General features: G+C 36.9%; 1 protein-coding gene across 6 annotated transcripts in view; it reads left to right on the plus strand.

Annotated features, from left to right (window-relative positions):
• Positions 1-18,072, plus strand: part of TENM4 (teneurin transmembrane protein 4) — a 1,678,763-nt gene that overhangs the window by 727,964 nt on the left and 932,727 nt on the right. For all 6 annotated transcript variants that reach the window (XM_066989940.1, XM_066989945.1, XM_066989941.1 and 3 more), the window contains exon 5: positions 12,683-12,757. The gene's annotated coding sequence lies outside the window, so the exon portion shown is untranslated. The remainder of the gene's footprint in view (positions 1-12,682; positions 12,758-18,072) is intronic.

Below are 18,072 nucleotides of genomic sequence, written 5' to 3' on the forward strand. Positions count from 1 at the left end.
TGTATTAGTTTCTAGGTGTTAAGAGAATAATAATAAATAATATTAAAAGCCATAACAGCTGCAATAAAACTTGCATTTATATGGGTTTGCTTGATGCACAGCTAACAAATCATTTAGGCTTTTAAATATATATATATATATAAACAATAAATAAGATGAATCTGCAGCTGGGAAAGAACTCTTACGTCTGTTAATTTTATTTATTTATTTATTTTTACTTATCTTTCTCCTGCATAAAGGATAAGAATAAGTTTGCGTTGCAAATTCCAGGCAGTTGATCTCTCTTCAATGACAGTTCTGCTATAATTCTCCTAATTTCAAGCTCCTGCTTGAAAAGGTAACAGTGAATGTTTTCCAGGCCATTTTTGCAGTCATCAACAGCTGACTCAGTTGATTTGTTTTCACAGATTTAAGATGTTGCATGCATAGTCAATCTCTTTCTCCATATAAAATGGCTGGCAAAGTCATCAAACCTTGATATTAACATAAGCATAAATGCTAAGGTTTTAAGGGTCCATATCATCACTAAAGCCCCAGAACTCACGAGGGAGCTATATGCCATTGACAAAATCTTCTCATCAATAGTTTTATATGATGCTTCTTATACCAGAAATAGTTGAACACACAAAACTAAACTCTAGAATAGTTCCTTGTTTGAATATCACATGTATACTGGTCATTAAAAATTTTTGAGCTAAGGAATGATAACACCCAAAGGGCTGACCTCTGATAAGTAATACAAATACTTCTGACTCACTAATTAGGTATGGTAAACCACTGGCCATCATTACTGATATCAGCTCATACAGTTTGTTCTTTTCTATTTTTACCAGTGTTAGTCAACAGGAATTTCCTCTGCAAGAATCAACAAATACTAGTGTGTAAGGCGTATTTGTATTTTAAAGACTCTGTTGGGTTGACCTAGTATCATTATACATCTGTTGAGTCTGTTCAAATTCCAAAAATGGCAAGCAGATATTATGAAATCAGTGTAATCCCTGGAAGAGCTAAGACTGTTTAGTCTAGAAATGAGAAGACTGAAGGAAGAAAGGATAATCATTTCCAAACATGCAGAAGAAACCTTCAAAGAGAAAAGGAATGCAACTATTCTCTTTGTCCTCAGATGGTGACTGAACCACTTCCCTGGGCAGCCTATTGCAATGCCTAACAACCCTTTCAGTAAAGAAGTTCTTCCTAATATCCAACTTAAACCTCCCCTGGCGTAACTTTAGCCCATTCCCCCTCATACTGTCACCAGGCACGTGGGAGAATAGACCAACCCCCACCTTGCTACAGCCTCCTTTAAGGTACCTGTGGAGTGTGATAAGGTCACCCCTGAGCCTCCTCTTCTCCAGGCTGAACAATCCCAGCTCCCTCAGCTGCTCCTCGTAAGACTTGTTCTCCAAACCCCTCACCAGCCTCGTTCCCCTTCTCTGGATATGCTCGAGCACCTCCATGTCCTTCTTGTAGCGAGGGGCCCAAAACTGAACACAGAACTCAAGGTGCGGCCTCACCAGAGTCGAGTACAGGAGGACAATCACTTCCCTAGACCTGCTGGCCACACTGTTTCTTATGCAAGCCAGGATGCTGTTGGCCTTCTTGGCCACCTGAGCACACTGCTGGCTCATATTCAGCCGACTGTCAACCAGTACTCCCAGGTCCTTCTCTGCCAGGCAGCTTTCTAACCACTCATCTCCCAGCCTGTAGCACTGCTTGGGGTTTTTGTGCCCCAGGCGCAGGACCCGGCACTTGGCCTTGTTGAACTTCATACAGTTGACCTCAGCCCATCGGTCCAGCCTATCGAGATCCTCCTGCAGAGCCTTCCTGCCCTCGAGCAGATTGACACGCACCTAAATTGGTATCGTCTGCAAACTTACTGAGGGTGCACTCAGTCCCCTCATCCAGATCATCAATAAAGATATTAAAGAGGACTGGCTCCAGTACTGAGCCCTGGGGGACTCCACTAGTGACCGGCCTCCAACTGGATTTGACTCCATTCACCACGACTCTTTGGGCTCAGCTACCCAGGCAGTTTCTAACCCAACAAAGTGTACACCAGTCCAAGCCAAGAGCAGCCAGTTTCTTGAGGAAAATGCTGTGGGAAACAGTGTCGAAAGCTGGACTTTCAGATATCCATTATTTTCCTTGCTTCAGTCATGACAATGCTGCTTAAAACAATGGCAAACAACTTTCTCATGCTTTTGTTGTGATGCCCACCCTGGCAATATCTTGTTGCATATGTGCTGTATGGGGGCAAGACAGCCTGGTCCTGGGAATGAAAGCCACAGTAAAACATTTTTGTCAAGATACCTTATACACACTTAAAGTTCTAATCTCTCAGAATTCTCTTCTGCTATCCTCCTTTCATGTTCCCAGGTCTCTGAAAATAAGGATGGTCTCACATGACAGCCCTTTCACTTAAATTCACTCAGACAGTAAATTCACTTAAGCAGATTCATTTGCATTTTAAAGAAGAGTGTAGGCAGTTGTAATTAAAGAAAGAATTCTTAGTTAAAATTGTCCCATCTCACAATGTCTTGATCAGTTCTTCCTAATATCTGACTACTGTGTTACCAATTCTTCCTTCTCTTTGACTCCCTGTGAAAATAAACAAAACCAGAAGCATTCCTTTGGCCTGATAAATGTGCAGGTTAAACTGTGTGGGTTTATATTCTGGCAAATACAACAACAACAACAACAACAAAGTCATAAGCCCATTTTTATTGCACTGCAGCTTTCTTCTACCCATTCACATTTTTTTTTGGCCGTGTTTAGTTGAACTATACAACTGTGATTATCATGATACTGCTGCATTATTGTGGCACTCTAACTTGGACTGTGGTATCTAGGTATTTTACAAAAACTTAAATGGAAAATGATTCATATTGTCCTGGGGAGGAGTTTTAGCTTTTTACTTTGAAAGTATTTTTAAAATGAACATATTCAATGGCAAGAGCTCTAAGTGAGAAGGGGAGGAAATCAGCTGAACATATGTAAATTCCAGGAATGTTTTGATGAAATTGTTAAGGATTTCTGTAGTGTTTTTATTATGTTAAAGCCATTGCTAAAACTGAACTTGGAAAGCACATGATATAAATTGGAAATCACCTTGAAACAGCAATAAGCCTACTTTGTTTGAGATTTTTAAGTGTCTCATTAAATGTGTGTTTCTTGGTATCGAGTCTGGATTGCGTAGGAAGCAATAGTATGAAAAAAGCCACGGTGTGTTTCAGGCTATGAAATCACTAACATCACAGTGACATTCTTATCTTTATCAATGTGCATTGATAAGAGGTGGATAATTTATAGACAAAATTAAATATTTTGCAACTACTTAAAACATTCAGAATTTCAAATGCTGAACCATCACCAAAAGATTAAGCACATTCCTCTTAGTTAGAGAGTACTTTGCTACATTCTGCAATAAGTCATGCTTGAGCTATTTGAATTCTGTTGTGTTTAACAAGGTTCAGACAATTCATTTTCTCTCAGGATGGTAAAATGTATACACTGTCATTTTTGTTGTAATTCTCTTCCATAATTTTCTCAGTAATTTTTTTTATTGGAATGCTCATTGAAAATGGGACCATTAAATGTAGTGTAAACATTTCTGAATTGAGATGTTAACATTTAAAAATTGCCTCATTTCTGTTTAATGTGTTTTGCTGTTTTCCTTGCCTAATTATCATTCTTTTCAATATTTATGTTAACATGACCTTTCTCTGACTGAATGGCTGTAACTGCTTCTCAAGTACTTATAGCATCATGATTTTTAAATTAAATTATGTTGTTGTGGAAGAGATTGCAATGCAGCCCATGGAATAACAGGGAAAAGAATAAGTTTCTGTTAGTCCCAGAATCTGAAAGTAGTAATAATGTTTATTGGTTCACTCATCTAATCAATGCAACTGTACCAGAGGAAGTATGACTTTGTTTCTTGTTCATGATTAGAAACATTCCAGTAAATTTAATGCTAGCCAAAATTGTCAGATTGACTAGCTGTGAAAGTTTGTTTAATGTTGTAAAATGTTTATTACTTTTATTTATTATCCCTTCATCCTGCTGACAGAATTAAAGTTGCCGCATGGATTCTGTTTGCTCATGGTAACAGATCACACGAATATAGGCAGTAAGATTTGGCTCTGCATCTTGAATTTTCAGGTCAATGTTATTCCACAGCCAAAGACTACTCTTTTGAAATATGTGAGGTCTGAGGGTGCAGCATATGCAATAATAAGCAAATACAGAATTTTCTTGTAAACACTGGGATGTGTTTAATTTTCTTCATATCTTTCAGAATATGTTTCAGTTTATCTGTGATTTAAGAGTAAGGACCAGAATATCAGTTCAGTTTCACCATGAAACGTTTCCTTGTACACCTAGCTTCCCAAATGTTTTCTTCTTCCACTCAGAAAAGATTACATCTTTCCCCTCGCCACCCTCTCCTCTTATCCTTTTGGAGATGGCTGACAGTGAGTGAGAATGGTGAGCTGAAGGACAGGAATGACATACATTAAAGGAGAAAGAGGGAAGGAAGTAAAGCACTCAAAACTAAATGGGATATAGAACTTTAGGATTTTAAATTAACTTTTTAAAATTGAAACATACGAATGAAATTAAAGAGAAAGTAAGACTAAAGTAATGACTACATAGAAAAGAGATATTAATACTAAAAGGAAATGGCTCCTGAGCAACAGGAAAAGGAAAACCTGGTAGACTGTCACTAATCAACAAAATGTTGGTGTAGACTTATCACTCCTTAAATCTATTTGGCATAAAAATGCAAAATAGAAATACCAGAACTGGCAGCTAACTCAGTCAACGAGTTCAAACAACTGAGTCCACAAGCACTGCACAGTACAAAGAGATGCTGAGAAACCTTCAAGGTCTTCTGTCCTCAGGGGTGGGCTGACTGGATATGTTTTGAAGCCATACTTTCTGCAGAGTTTGCTCGGACTGAATTCCTTAGTAGAACTGAGATTGAATTTTTCCTCTGCATGTGACATACATATCCTCTCCTGGTTCAGTTTGTTACCTTTTTTGAGAAGTTGGTGAATAAAGAGAGAATAGGGCCAAGAAGAAGCAAGAGGTATCTCGAGGCAAGTTTCCATAGATGAATTGCGTGCCCTACACAACTGCAAAATATCCACGTGAAAAAGATAACAATGAATGAACTTGTCTTGACAACCAGGTTTCAGGTTGCCTGAAGTCAGTAACACTAATGCAGCTTCTCCACCTTTCCCTCCTCCTCTTCACGTTTGGCCAGGTAAACAGTAAACACAGTTTCCATAGAGGATGCACTAATGGCTTGCAAAACAGGGTAGCTCAGTTTGGCACCCTGCACCACAGTAGGTGAGCGGCTAGAGTTAAACAAGGCAGGGTCACTGCCGAGAGCTTTGGAAAAACAGCACAAAAAGAGGAGAAAGGAAAAACAGAGAGAGAAAGAGAGAATGCAATCATCTTTTTTATGGGAAAAAAATGTCAAACTGTCATGTTAGTCTCTGCTGAGACTCTGAGTGCTAACGGTTGCCAGGGCAACTGTTGTGCCAAGCCTCAGCACTTATGTATTTTTTCCATTGATAATTGCTAATGTGAACAAGTGCTGGCTTGCACTTTACACCTGCCTGGCTTGTAAGTCTACCTTAATTGGATGTGTCAAGATTGAGGAAAAAGTAATCTGCCCTTTCAAGACAAGTGACAGGTAGATGAAGTGTTGCTTAGGCCTTTACTGTAACAATTTTGCTGACAAAATTACTATGAATTGTCTTCCCTCAGCGCACATATACTGCCTTTGTTTACCAAATTGAGAGTTTAAGCTTCAAGGTTCATTATAGAAAATTATGCTATAAAGTTTTTTAGGAACACCTTGCTGCTGTTGAGTGAAATTCTTCTTTTACCCCCAGAGTTCAAAGTAAATTGCTGGATTGTATTTCATTTTATATATACATATATATATGTGAAAACAGTCTTTCAAAGTGATGTAGGGAAATAAGAAAAAGGAAAAAAAATGTTGTCATATATATGCATATATTCAATTTGTAGTTGACTGTGGTTAAATAAATAGTCCTAAGGAAATGTCTTGGTGGAAGACTAAGACATAAGGAAGAGTAAGACATGACAAAGACAATAGGAAGAGTTATTTTAAAAGTCTTGAGCTGGTAATCTGTACCACAATCTCAGAAGTGATAAGGGATTTTGGAGTAGTCAGTGTTTGGTTGTCCAACCAACATATTTCATATGGCTGCCTCTGTAGAAACTCTAGAAAAAGAAAGAGGGCCTAGAAATAATGTTTTTTTTTGTTGTTTGTTTGTTTGTTTTTTGTCTTAATGAGATTACAGAGCACCTATGTTGCTCAGTTTCTATTTTCTTTTCAAAGCTGTGTTATGTCTGGCTTGTTCCACTGCTGAGTGTATTCACTGTGTAAAACTCCATTTCTTTGATGTTGATTTCCCAATGGTATTAAATGAAGTTTCCTGAAACCAATATGCCAGAGAGAATTAATATATGAATAATACATAGTGCTTATTTTAGCATCTTTCATTGGAAGACCTCAAAGAACGGCATAGAAGATACCAGAGATTACCTTATACCCATTTTAACAAGAAAGAAACTGAGGTACAGTGATGTATTACTTGCCCAACACCTCACACCCCATCAGTGGGGGTAGAAATAGGAAAAAAATATCTTACCTGACCAGAAGATTATCCTAAAAACTAGACAGAATCAGATCTATTAGTAATTCAAATTGCATAACCAGTCTTTTGAATAATAGCAAAGGTTTCAAATGTGTCTTTTTGTTCCTATGAGGTTGATGGGATTAAAAGTCTGCAAGTGTGAGGCAGAGCACAATTTGCCAGTCTGTTTGGCAAGATAAAAGTGAAATTAGTGAAATCCAAAAACCTATTCTAATGTGCTTCATAAAGCATTGTAAACTTGAGGTAGTGATTTCCTGTCTGGAAACACAGTGGCCTCACAGGAATATTATTTTTGCTAAGATATTTAGACTAAGAGTATAGAAGACAGAGGCTTCTGAAGCTGCACAGGAAAGCAGGGGATTTAAAATACCTTAATTAGGATTCTTTTAATCCGTGTCTTCAGTGATATTCATTTACTTATGTAATTCTGCCATGAGATTGACTCGTTGGTCTAAATTCTGTCCTCACATTCCTGGCTGGTCACACTTGCATAGAGATGAGAGCAGCCGGAGTACACAGCACACAGCAGTAATTGAGAGCAGCATGTGATTCCTAGAGTTGGTAAGACCCAACCAGTAATGAAGCATTAACCAGATGAACTTTTATTAGTAGTTCTTGCATACAGAAGTCTGTGATTTCACGCTATTGGTTATTAATGCTGATCAAGGTTTAGGAGACTATCAAAGTTTACCAGTATGAAGTAGAGGGTTTTTTTGTTGTTGCTGTTTTGTTTTTTTCCCTATCACACTTTCTAATATCATCGGAAAGAAATTTGATTCACTTTACAGTGAAAAAAAAAATGACCTACATTTTCAGCTTCACCACTTATAGAAGCTTCACTTGCTTATAGAAGCATCTGTAATGGTATTTATCCACTAATGATTGTGACTACAATGGATCAGGAAGAGTATAATATCATGGAGAACTACAATGCAATAGTAAATGTTGATCGGTATATGAAGAAAAATAAATTGCAAAAGTTCAATAAAGAGATTGTTTTAGTTTGCACAACAATCAGAAAATGAGTTATGATATTTTTAATCCTCATTATGGGCAAAAGCACTTGGATAGTGTAGAGTGATCTATTTTAATTGTATTTTATAGGTATGAACCTGCAAACATCACAACAGAGATAACAAAATAGATAGGCTCTAACTTCAACATATACCTTAGAAAGGTGAAGTTACAACATAGAGATGTAAGCTCCATTCAACTTCACAAAGAGAATTGGGACAAATAAATAAATAAATTAAAGCGGACCAAGAAAATGTACTTCTTTCCAGCACTGTGGTTGCCTGGGGCTGGTATTAGCCCTTTATCCAATTTCATGATGCTAAAATGGCACGGAAGGGGCACAATATCTTCCAGACTCCTCTTGCAGCTGGTTGGATGAAGTTTCCTACATAGCTGAAGCTTACAGGGAAAGAATTTGAGATGTCATTTGAGGCAATTTGCCATGTAGTCTCAGGCAAATTTGTTGGTATTTTTGTTAATTAATGATTTCAGAGCGCAGAGCAATGGTGACATACCATACTGTAAGCCAGATAATGAGAAGATTTTTTTTTCTCCTATTGTCCTTCCTATTTTCCTGTCTCCTGTAAGTTATCCAGTGTATTGGACATACATTGCAAGATTTTGGTAGCAGGGGAGCTCCAGGGTCGCCTCTGTGAACAGAGTCCAGCAGCTGCCCCATGTCGGATTAGAGCCAGCTCCAGACAGTTCAGCTCCAAAAGGGACTTGCTGCTGGCCAGAGCCACAAGTGATATTGGCTGGACCTCTGGGAGAGCAGAGTTAAGAAATGGGAAAAGCAACTTTTGTGCTACAGCAGCTGAGAGAGAGGGGTGAGAACTGAGAGAGAAGCAGCCTTGCAGCCCCCAAGGTAAGTGCAGAAGGAGGGCAGGAGGTGCTCCAGGCATGCAGCAGCAGTTCCCCTGCAGCCTGTGGAGAGGCCCCTGGTGGAGCAGGCTGTCCCCTTGCAGCCCATGGGTCCCACATGGAGCAGATCTCCACTCTGCAGCCCATGAAGGAGCCCCCGGTGGAGCAGGTGGATGTGGTCTGGAGGAGGCTGTGGCCCATGGAGAACCCCTGCAGGAGCAGGCCCTGGGCCAGATCTCCAGCCCATACTGTAGCTTAGCTGTATGAAGACATCAAATCCAGTTGGGAAGGATCACCACCCAAGGTTGCAGATGTGGTGAGCAACCTGGGGTATGCACTACTTGGTTGCTGAGCAGAGTTGGAGCTTCTGTTTTGCCCCAGGACCTCCTGGCAGGTACCATTTTTTTGTAAATCAATCGTGGAAGACTGGAATCAGAGAGATCTAGGAGTCATGAAAAGTGATCATTAAATGAAAACTCCATGTCTACAGCATGAAACATGACAGATTTGCTTCTTCCTTTTTCTTACAAGTATATATGTTAAAGGGTTCATCATGTACTTCAGTCTGTCTTAAGTGAGCACCCTGTCATCTCTCACCTGTAAAACTCAATATAAATTAGAACAATTCATGTTGTTTCTTTTTGTACTAAAGACATAGTAGCAAAGCAACTTGTTTATATCCTACAAGAAGTCTACCTGGGGAAAGGGAGGGGATGACTGAAGTTCACTGTGATTTCCCTGGTGGTTACTTCTCAGCACATGCCAAGAAGCCTCACCAAGGAAAGGGCTACCTTAGGAAGGTGACAAAGAAAAATCAAGGGGGATAGAATGAGATCAGAAGCCGGGTATAGGTGTTTGACGCTTTTCTGAGTGCTTAAATTCAGCACTGAATATGGGCATTTTGTTGTTGTTTTTGTATGAAGATGGGATTGTTCTCACATACTTGCCTTTATATGTATAAATAATGTTTTATCCCTCCTATAACTCCTATACCACATGAATGTGAATTTTCAGAAAGGACTATCTTGTGTTCCAGGGAGGACTCTATGACTGCAGCTACAGTCACAAGAAGTTTAAGCAGCAGTTTTTGAAGTTACTAGATTTATACATACATATATATATATTTTTATTTTTTTTCTCAGCTGTTCTGACAGAAAAAAATTCTCTCACTTTATTTTTCATCTTGTCTAACTTCAAACCCAGGTCAAGAAATTAAATTTTATCTGAGTAAAAGAACAGCATTCTCCCCCAAGTGCTTATAATTTGCAAGTGTCCATTTTATTAACTAGACTTTAGAACTGTTCACTCGTTAACATTAAACTGGTACACAGCCATGTAGTGCCTGCAGTGTGAGAAAGAACCAAGGTCAAATTTTACAAGCAAGTCAAAAGAGAAAAGCACTGTCACAGGAGCAGAGGGGAAAATGTAAGAGTAGGAATTAAAGAAAGAATACCCACTAGATTCATAACTCATTTTGATTTGATTCTGTCATTCATATTAGGGAAAGGTAGAGTAAAATCACTGAAATCTGCGATGAAGAAACATCTGAGTGTTTCTTTTAGGTACAGACTTCAGTCACATTGGTTTAATAAGTATCACCTTTCTCTTAGCTAAGCCCCATAACTACAAGCATGTTCAGCTGTAGTCATACTGAATACAAAGTGAAGATATTTTAGCTAAATTACCTTCTTCTAAATTTGAAGTTTTTCATTAACCTGCAAGTAGAGGAGAGCTCAAATTCATGCAAACATTAATTCAAAACAACTCAACTGATAAGCTGTAACTCATTAAATCATTATAACTCCAACACATTCATAAGTGTGTGACTTGTCTAGGATTTGTGTTAGGGCAAGATAAATAATACTTTTTATTGAGATGGTTTTCTTGCTTACACAGAATGCTAAATGTTTCATTGCATCTTTTCAGTAATGAAAAAAGAATTCAAGCCAGTAACCATGTAAACGCTGGTAGAAAGAAATTGGAGCCCTCAGGAAAGAGGGTTTGTATGAGGGGATGTATATGCACGTACAATATATTAGTAGTATCTTAGCATATGGCTGTATCAAGGTTGTTGTTTCTTTGGTTGTTTGCTTTTTTATTATTATTGTTTATTTTTGGTTTGTTGTTTGGTTGTTTTGGTTTGGGGATTTTTTTGAGTCTATTCAGCCAACCCAGGTCTCGAGACTACTAATTTGAAGAAGTAATCACTTGAGACAGACATGATTCATACATGCAGTCTAAATACGAAGAACTCAGCTTAAAATCTTTAAGCAAGTAAAATTTTGATCCAATAAATTCATAAATTAAAGAAGAAAACAAAATATTTGCATTTTTTCTGTTGAAGAAAACGTTTCTTCCAAACACATTTTCTCTTGTTAATCTTTTTTACCTTCATTACCATTTTATGGAAGGCAAAGGCAACATGTAGGCTTGCCCCTTTAAGTGTGAAGGACAGTCCCCAAAACTTCAGTGACAAACACTGCCACTGTAAATTGCAGCTGCTGATTTTTCCTGGCAGTTTGTCATTTATTTAACTGTCACTGCCCAGTTACAAAAGCCTGCTGCCTAATGCACAGCAGCTGGGAAACAGGGACAAGAAGCAGGAGCCAGCTACTTGCAGAAATCTCCTTTACTTGTGATTTTATTTGGTGTGAACAGTTTAAGTTGCTTTTAGACAATTATTGAAGATAAAACACCAGGAGAGTTAGGTCTAAGGCCAAATCCCAAGTCAGATTTAGGTTCAGAGTCAGCAGTATCAAAATCTCCCATTTCAGCCTCATATGACAGCAGTATTTGGTGATCAGATAACCACATATCATTTCTGGAAGCTAAGAGTTTTTAATGATTTTGACTCCACAGATAGTCAAAACTAAAAGACCAGGTTCTACTGTGCAAATTTCAAGGAAAATCATAAATATTCTGCTCCAGAAGTGAGTGATCTCCCTGTCTTTATCTCAACCCTTAAGCTTTTTTCATCACATTTTCTTCCCCTTTTTCTTTGAGGACAGGGAGTAAGAAAGTGGTCATGGTGGACTTCGTCTACCCAGCTGGGTAGAACCACCACATGTATTTAATGCAGTTAGCTAGAATATGGAAAGAGCAGTTAAAAACTAAGTCTGCAGACAGGTGAGTTTAGGGTACTCAGTCTCAGTGGGCCTAAATTCAACAGTTGATTGCTCATTGACATGCATCTACAACATTTATTCAGTAGAAAAAGAAGCCAGAGAATTATCTGTGTTCCACCCTCTTTTGCACTCATATAAATTTCCAAAAGTATCCAGGAAAATGGTGTATCAGATCTTCAGTTTCTGTATCAAGATCATCTTCTATGATAGTTTAACAGTATGTGAAGATGCAGTGATATCAGAAGGGTTTAGGATTTACAGTTCCACTCCTTATTGCCATCTTAAATATATGTATATATAGTTATAAATATATTTGTGCATATACATGTGTGTGTGTATGTATGCTAAGTTTCCCATTCTTGAGTGGATGGAGTATCTTTGTTGTCCTGGTGGGAAATGTGATGAATAGCAATAGTGAACAGTCATATTTTAAGATATACTTTTAAATATAGTTATGTACAGTTTAAATATAATTATGTACAGTTATGTATACAAGGGCCAGTTTTTTTTTTGTTGTTGTTGTTCTTGTTGTTGTGTTTTTCTTTCCTTTCATCATATATGACACTAATTCAATGTTTTGGCTAAGGAACGTGGACTCGCAGACCTTACCATAGTTCAAATATTATCATGTATATTATAGCTTAATGTAGTATATTTAAAGAATATATATATACTAAATTATGTGAATTACAGGTAAGAATATCTGATGTGTAAAACAAAGATATAAAAAGGTTATTTGCTAAAAACTGTTTGAATCAGTGACACAAAGGACCTTCACTCCTGTTGCATTGTCTTCTCAGCATAGCATTCACTAAATGATTCACATGGCTATGGTCTCCTCATAGAACATGTAATTAGACTCCTTTCTTTTTCTGGCAGTGAATACATCTTCGGTATTATTTTCTAATTCCAGTGTGATAGAAGAGAAGCACATTCTCTGAAATTATGGGACATTTTTCATTTATTTTTTATTTATTTATTTTTTAGGATGGATATATTTCTTGGCTCAAAGAAATGGTTTGTTCTCTGCTTCTGAGACATTGGTGAAAAACTGTAATTAAGGTAAGAAATAGATAACTTCAAATTTTGGACAATTTCATAGTCTTGCAGACTCTTCTAGCTTGACAAGTGGTGACTGAAATTCTCTTTCTCTACTTATTTATTTATATTTAATTTAGAAACTCAGGTTAGTTTGTTGCATTTTTAATGCTATAAAGACTTTGTTGTTACAGCAGCTTATTTAGTTATAACAGCACCTGTGGGCTTTTTTGGTTTGTTGTCAGAGATGCCATCACAGATTTAAATTTTAGCAGCCTGCGGGAAGAGATTGCCTTTCTACAGAAAACAATTCTTTTTGTAAAGAAATTCACCCTGCAGGAGTTTTAAGGCCTCAGGATCTAAATCTGGATTTTGAACACTCTATACTTGGCATAAAATTTGAAAATCAGCTATGTAACCCTTAGCTCAGGGAAAATAAGACAGGAGATTTACAGGCTTTTGATTCCCCTCTGCCCTCCGTCTCCCATCCCCCCAAGAAAAAAAGTAATTTAAGGATTTTTTAAGGATTGATCTCTAGGTTGCATTGTTTTCCACAGAGATGTCTTTTCTTGTGCATCTTGGATTTGAATAGGTAATGTTCTTGTATTGAGATGAAATTATACAGTTCTTTCTGGAGGCATGGAGTCATAAGCTTAAGGTTGCATCATTTTAAAGGAGAGAATTGCATAAATATCAACAAAACCCACTGAGAATGGATCTATCTATCTCTTGTAAGTGCTTTTACGAATCCTTGCTCTAAGCAACAATGAATCAAATCAAATGATAAAATCTAAGATAAGCACAGGATTGATGGGAGTCCAGTACTTGGAAACAAATGGATTTACCAACCTCTTCTACCGCGTGTGGAGGGATTACCACCAATGTGTACAGCATGAAGTCGGTCTAACAGCCTGCTCAGTCTTCTGTATAAATCATCATATCTATGGCTTGCAGTGCATTGAGAAAAAATATTTAGGAAGATTACACATAATTATACATACATATAACAATAATTCAGCACTACGGAACAAAAGGAATATATAGAGTTATCTAATGTTTGACAAGATCTTGACAGATTATTTCTCCCCTGGAAACACAGAATGTTTATCTGTTTTCAAGCAAATCTTATAGATTTAATGTTTTTACAGCAGAATTAATGAGATCTGTGTTTTTCTGTCTGCTCTTGTTTGGGATCATCTTCTCCAAGTGGTGTTGACATGCTTATCATTATTATATTTATGTGTCCAATCACAAGTTCATTAACGTTTTGTCTGCAAAATAAAGCAATGGATTTTTTTGTAGAAGTTTTGTTCAGGAAGTTTTTCATCACTCTTCATCTAAAATCTACAATCTAAAGTTAAGTGCATATAACTACATTTAAATGTGAGCAGTATACACTCTATATTAATCTATATTAATATGAAGGTAGAACAAATTTGTTACACAGAGTTGCAGACAATTAGTTTCTTTTTCATTATTTAATTGCAAATTAAATCCTCAGTAGTGCAGTAGCCAGAAAAACCCTGACCTTGCCCTTTGAAATTTCTGTGATGATGCTCAAAAACCTTTGGCCAGGAGCATGTTGTATTCTAAAAATGCTCCCCAAAATTCAGGAGCATTTCCTGTGTTTAAAACAACACTGTAGTGTTGTTACCCACTGTTTTCAAGACTGCATTTTTGCTGTTCTGTTATGTTATTGTGCTTAATTGTGTTGGTCACATTCTATTAAATCTTGAAGTGTAACTTGACTTGATTGATGCAATTTGACAAATTATATCCAAGATCTAACCCAAGCATCCCAACAGTTGTTAACAGATGCTGAGAATTTTTCACTCTTACTCTATACTCCAAATTCTATGCCTGCACTACAGATAATGTTTCTATATTTCTGTATGAGTGTGTAAGCAATCATTCCTTCTTGAAGTAAATCCGTGGCTACTGAATTATCAGCTCTTAGCAGGATTGTGATATCTGATAATTTACATGCAATGTGTGAAACTGGAAATGGGGTTTTGAGTGTAGATGTATCAAAAATCACTCTGCTTGATTTTTATGTTCATTATAAAATCTTTACACCAGTGTACTGTCAACTTATTGGACTTAAATTTCTAAGACTAATCACAGACTAAAATCCATCCTTTTTAAAATATACCAGCTTATTTCTTTCAAGTAATATTAACTGTAAAGGTTATATTTGTAGCCAGGAGTTCGAGTGGCAAACTGTTATTATGATGAAAGAGAAAGAAAGCCAATTCTGCAAGCTCATATTTAGCAGGACCTGGAATGAGACGTTCTGGAAGTACAAGAATAGAACAAAATGTGCTTTTAATTGTAGGATAACAATTGGAACTGCTTCTTTTTTGCTAAAAATAAAATATTAATAATAGTAATTTAAAAAAACAAACACATTCTTGCAAGAAGGGTGAGCTAGTGAAACATCAGAGATTTATAAGGTGCTGCTTTCAAAGAGCGATTAGAAAGTCATCTCGGTAAAATGGATGTAACCTCTGGGGTTAGAGCATAGTCTCTGCCTGCCCACCTGAAATAGTACACAGCAGAATCATACAAACTATGGCTGATTATTCCCCTAAAGTCAGAGCTTAAGTTAGTCATTCCTTAAGAAGTAAATTGGTGCTGAATATGGAACAGAATCAGAACTATGGAACTAAAATAACATGATTCCCAAAATAAAAAATAAAAATTAAAAGAAATCTGACTTCATTTAGAGGCTTTTGAGTGATTAGAATGCATTCAGCCTCAAATAGAAAAAAAATGTATTCAGGCCTCAGTATGTTTTACTGCCAGGCTTCTACAGACCCTGAATCCTGACCACAGCTGTGAATGAAGGCACTGATTTTTGTTAGAGGCAAGGCTAGGCTAGGCTAGGCAAGGGAACACAGTCTTTGTCATATCGGCCCCACTTGAATGTCGCAAAATATAATAAACACATGTGAGGATTTGGATTTATTACCCAATATAAGTAAAAGATAAATCATCAAATTAAGCCTAATGGTATTATTAGACATCCAGGTTATTTGATCCTGTTTAACAGAAGATATAAGTGAGTTTATTGGTGCTGCTGCTGGTGAAATGCACAAAAATCTGTTTATCCTCTTCCACTTTTATACATGCACACACAAAAAAAAAAAAAAAAGAAAAAAAAAAGAATATGAATAGAATGAATAGAAGCAAACAAGTTTACATGGACCAGATATAGTATGCTAATACTACTCCTCCTAGATCTAGTATCTATTTTAATGAAGCTATAGATAGTATATATTATTCAGGTACTGTCAGAGGAACAGAAGTGTCCTCCTCTGGGAATGTATTGTTTGAATAGATCTGTCACTGAATGCCATCTGGTCCATTACGAAACAAAACATGTAACACTTCAGAGATAACTATTCTTAGTTCTTCCTAACGGGGATGATGAGGCCTTTGATAGGATGGGACAGTATGACAGAGGAAAGAAACCTATCAGAATCACTGTCTTCGAGGATACCTTTCTACAAGGGTGATCTCCTATATCCTTGTGAATTAACTTACCCTAAACCACAGACTGATATTTGGAGCCCAGTCACAACAAAAGCCTGGTCATCACCATGACTCCTGACTTTGGCTGTTTTATCTCTCTAAGCTATAAAGCAAGAAAGGAACTTGTCTGAGTGAATATGTAACTGTTCAACACAGCTTTTTTTGCTGTCCAATAAATTATCATTCTGTAATCATTATCTGTTTATCAAGAAAAAGTTGTTCTCATGTTAATGTTTTTTAAGATCACATTATGGATTTCACTAGCTGAATACAAGGAGTCTCTTTTAAATGTATTTCACATATTAGGGCCAAAAATATTTGTGGGCATTGTGCCCTATGAAATTAAGCAGATGCTCTATCAAAGGTTTTCCAAAGGTTAATCGTGACCCAAAGGGAATGGACAGGATACGGTGTCATGGTCCTTCCCACACCAGTTTACAGTGAGGACTCTGCATACTGATAGCATTGTGATGACTTGGCAAGGGAAACGTAGATGGAACCATTCTCCATGAGAAAGTGCACTTTATTTTAAACCCAGAAGCTTCACAAAATCATGTTTACTTTGGCTTCAAAATCATCCTAGACTTTTAGAGAGGGAATAGAATTTTCTGGGAAATGAAAATGTATATAGTATTGAAGGAAATAGAAATGAAAAAAAAAAAAAAAAAAAGATGTTTTGTTAAAAGAAGCCATTTTGGCTGAAGTTGAAGTATTCTCAACACTCTTTCCCTAACAATTTCACCATTAGTTTTTCTTTCTTTTTAGTCAGAATTTGGAAAAATGTAAACATTTTCTGTGGAGCAGAATTTATTCTGTATTCAACTCTGTTCAATAACATTTTTATCAATACTGCCATAAGATAAGATTTCCTTTTCCAGTTTTAGTTGCAAGTCATTCTCTTCCTGGATTAGAGGCATCAGGATGTCCTAGAAATGGACCAGTCTCGAAGGACTGGACCAAACCTAACCCAACCCAACTCCTGGCCTCTTTCTAAAGTGATGAGAGAGAGTTCAGGTGTGCTGAAACAAAACATTTGACTCTATGTAAGACAGTAATTTCAGAAAACACTGAAAAAAATGATCAATCCAATCCCTTATTCAGCAACCCTTCAGGTACATTGTAGGGGATTCAAGCTTTTTGCTTCTTGATGAATAAGGAAGGAATAGTGAGACACAACTTGGGGGATGACAGCCTAATCCAGATTGGGTAAATAAAGGGTTTTGAAGAGTTTTTATGTTTTCTTGTTTTTATGTTTTGTTGTTGGTGGTTGTTTGGTTGTTTTGTGTTTTGTTTTTCCTATTTAATTTTTTGGCTATTATCTGAAACGATGATTTCAGCTGTGGCAGGACAGCAATCTAGCTAGTTTTTTTTTTTTTAAACTGAACTAAAAGTAGATATTACTCCAGGAAAACAACATTGTTTATTGGTGGTGTGATAAAACCCGAGAGCACATCAGAGCAACTAGCAAACCATCAATCCAGATGACTGGTGTGTTTGTCAACCTCAGTGTAGCAGGCCTATCATCCATTGCTAAATATCTACATCATGACTTTCTAACAGTATCAATAATTTAACTTTGTGAACAGTTAGTTCTTTTTATTTTCCTACATTACTTATACAGCAGTAGCATCATAAATAAATAAATGAATGACAATTACAAAAGTTGGTGTTTTGTTCTACATATATTTAGCATGTCAGCTAATATATCAAATCACAATATATGTGTAATGGCATTGTCTTCTTTGGTTTTCATATGAAATTCTTGTATAGATGAGGGAAATATGATTATATTATACTAAGTTATG

Source organism: Anser cygnoides, chromosome 1 (genome assembly GCF_040182565.1).
Source record: "Anser cygnoides isolate HZ-2024a breed goose chromosome 1, Taihu_goose_T2T_genome, whole genome shotgun sequence".
In the NCBI taxonomy this organism is placed as follows: Eukaryota; Metazoa; Chordata; class Aves; order Anseriformes; family Anatidae; genus Anser; species Anser cygnoides.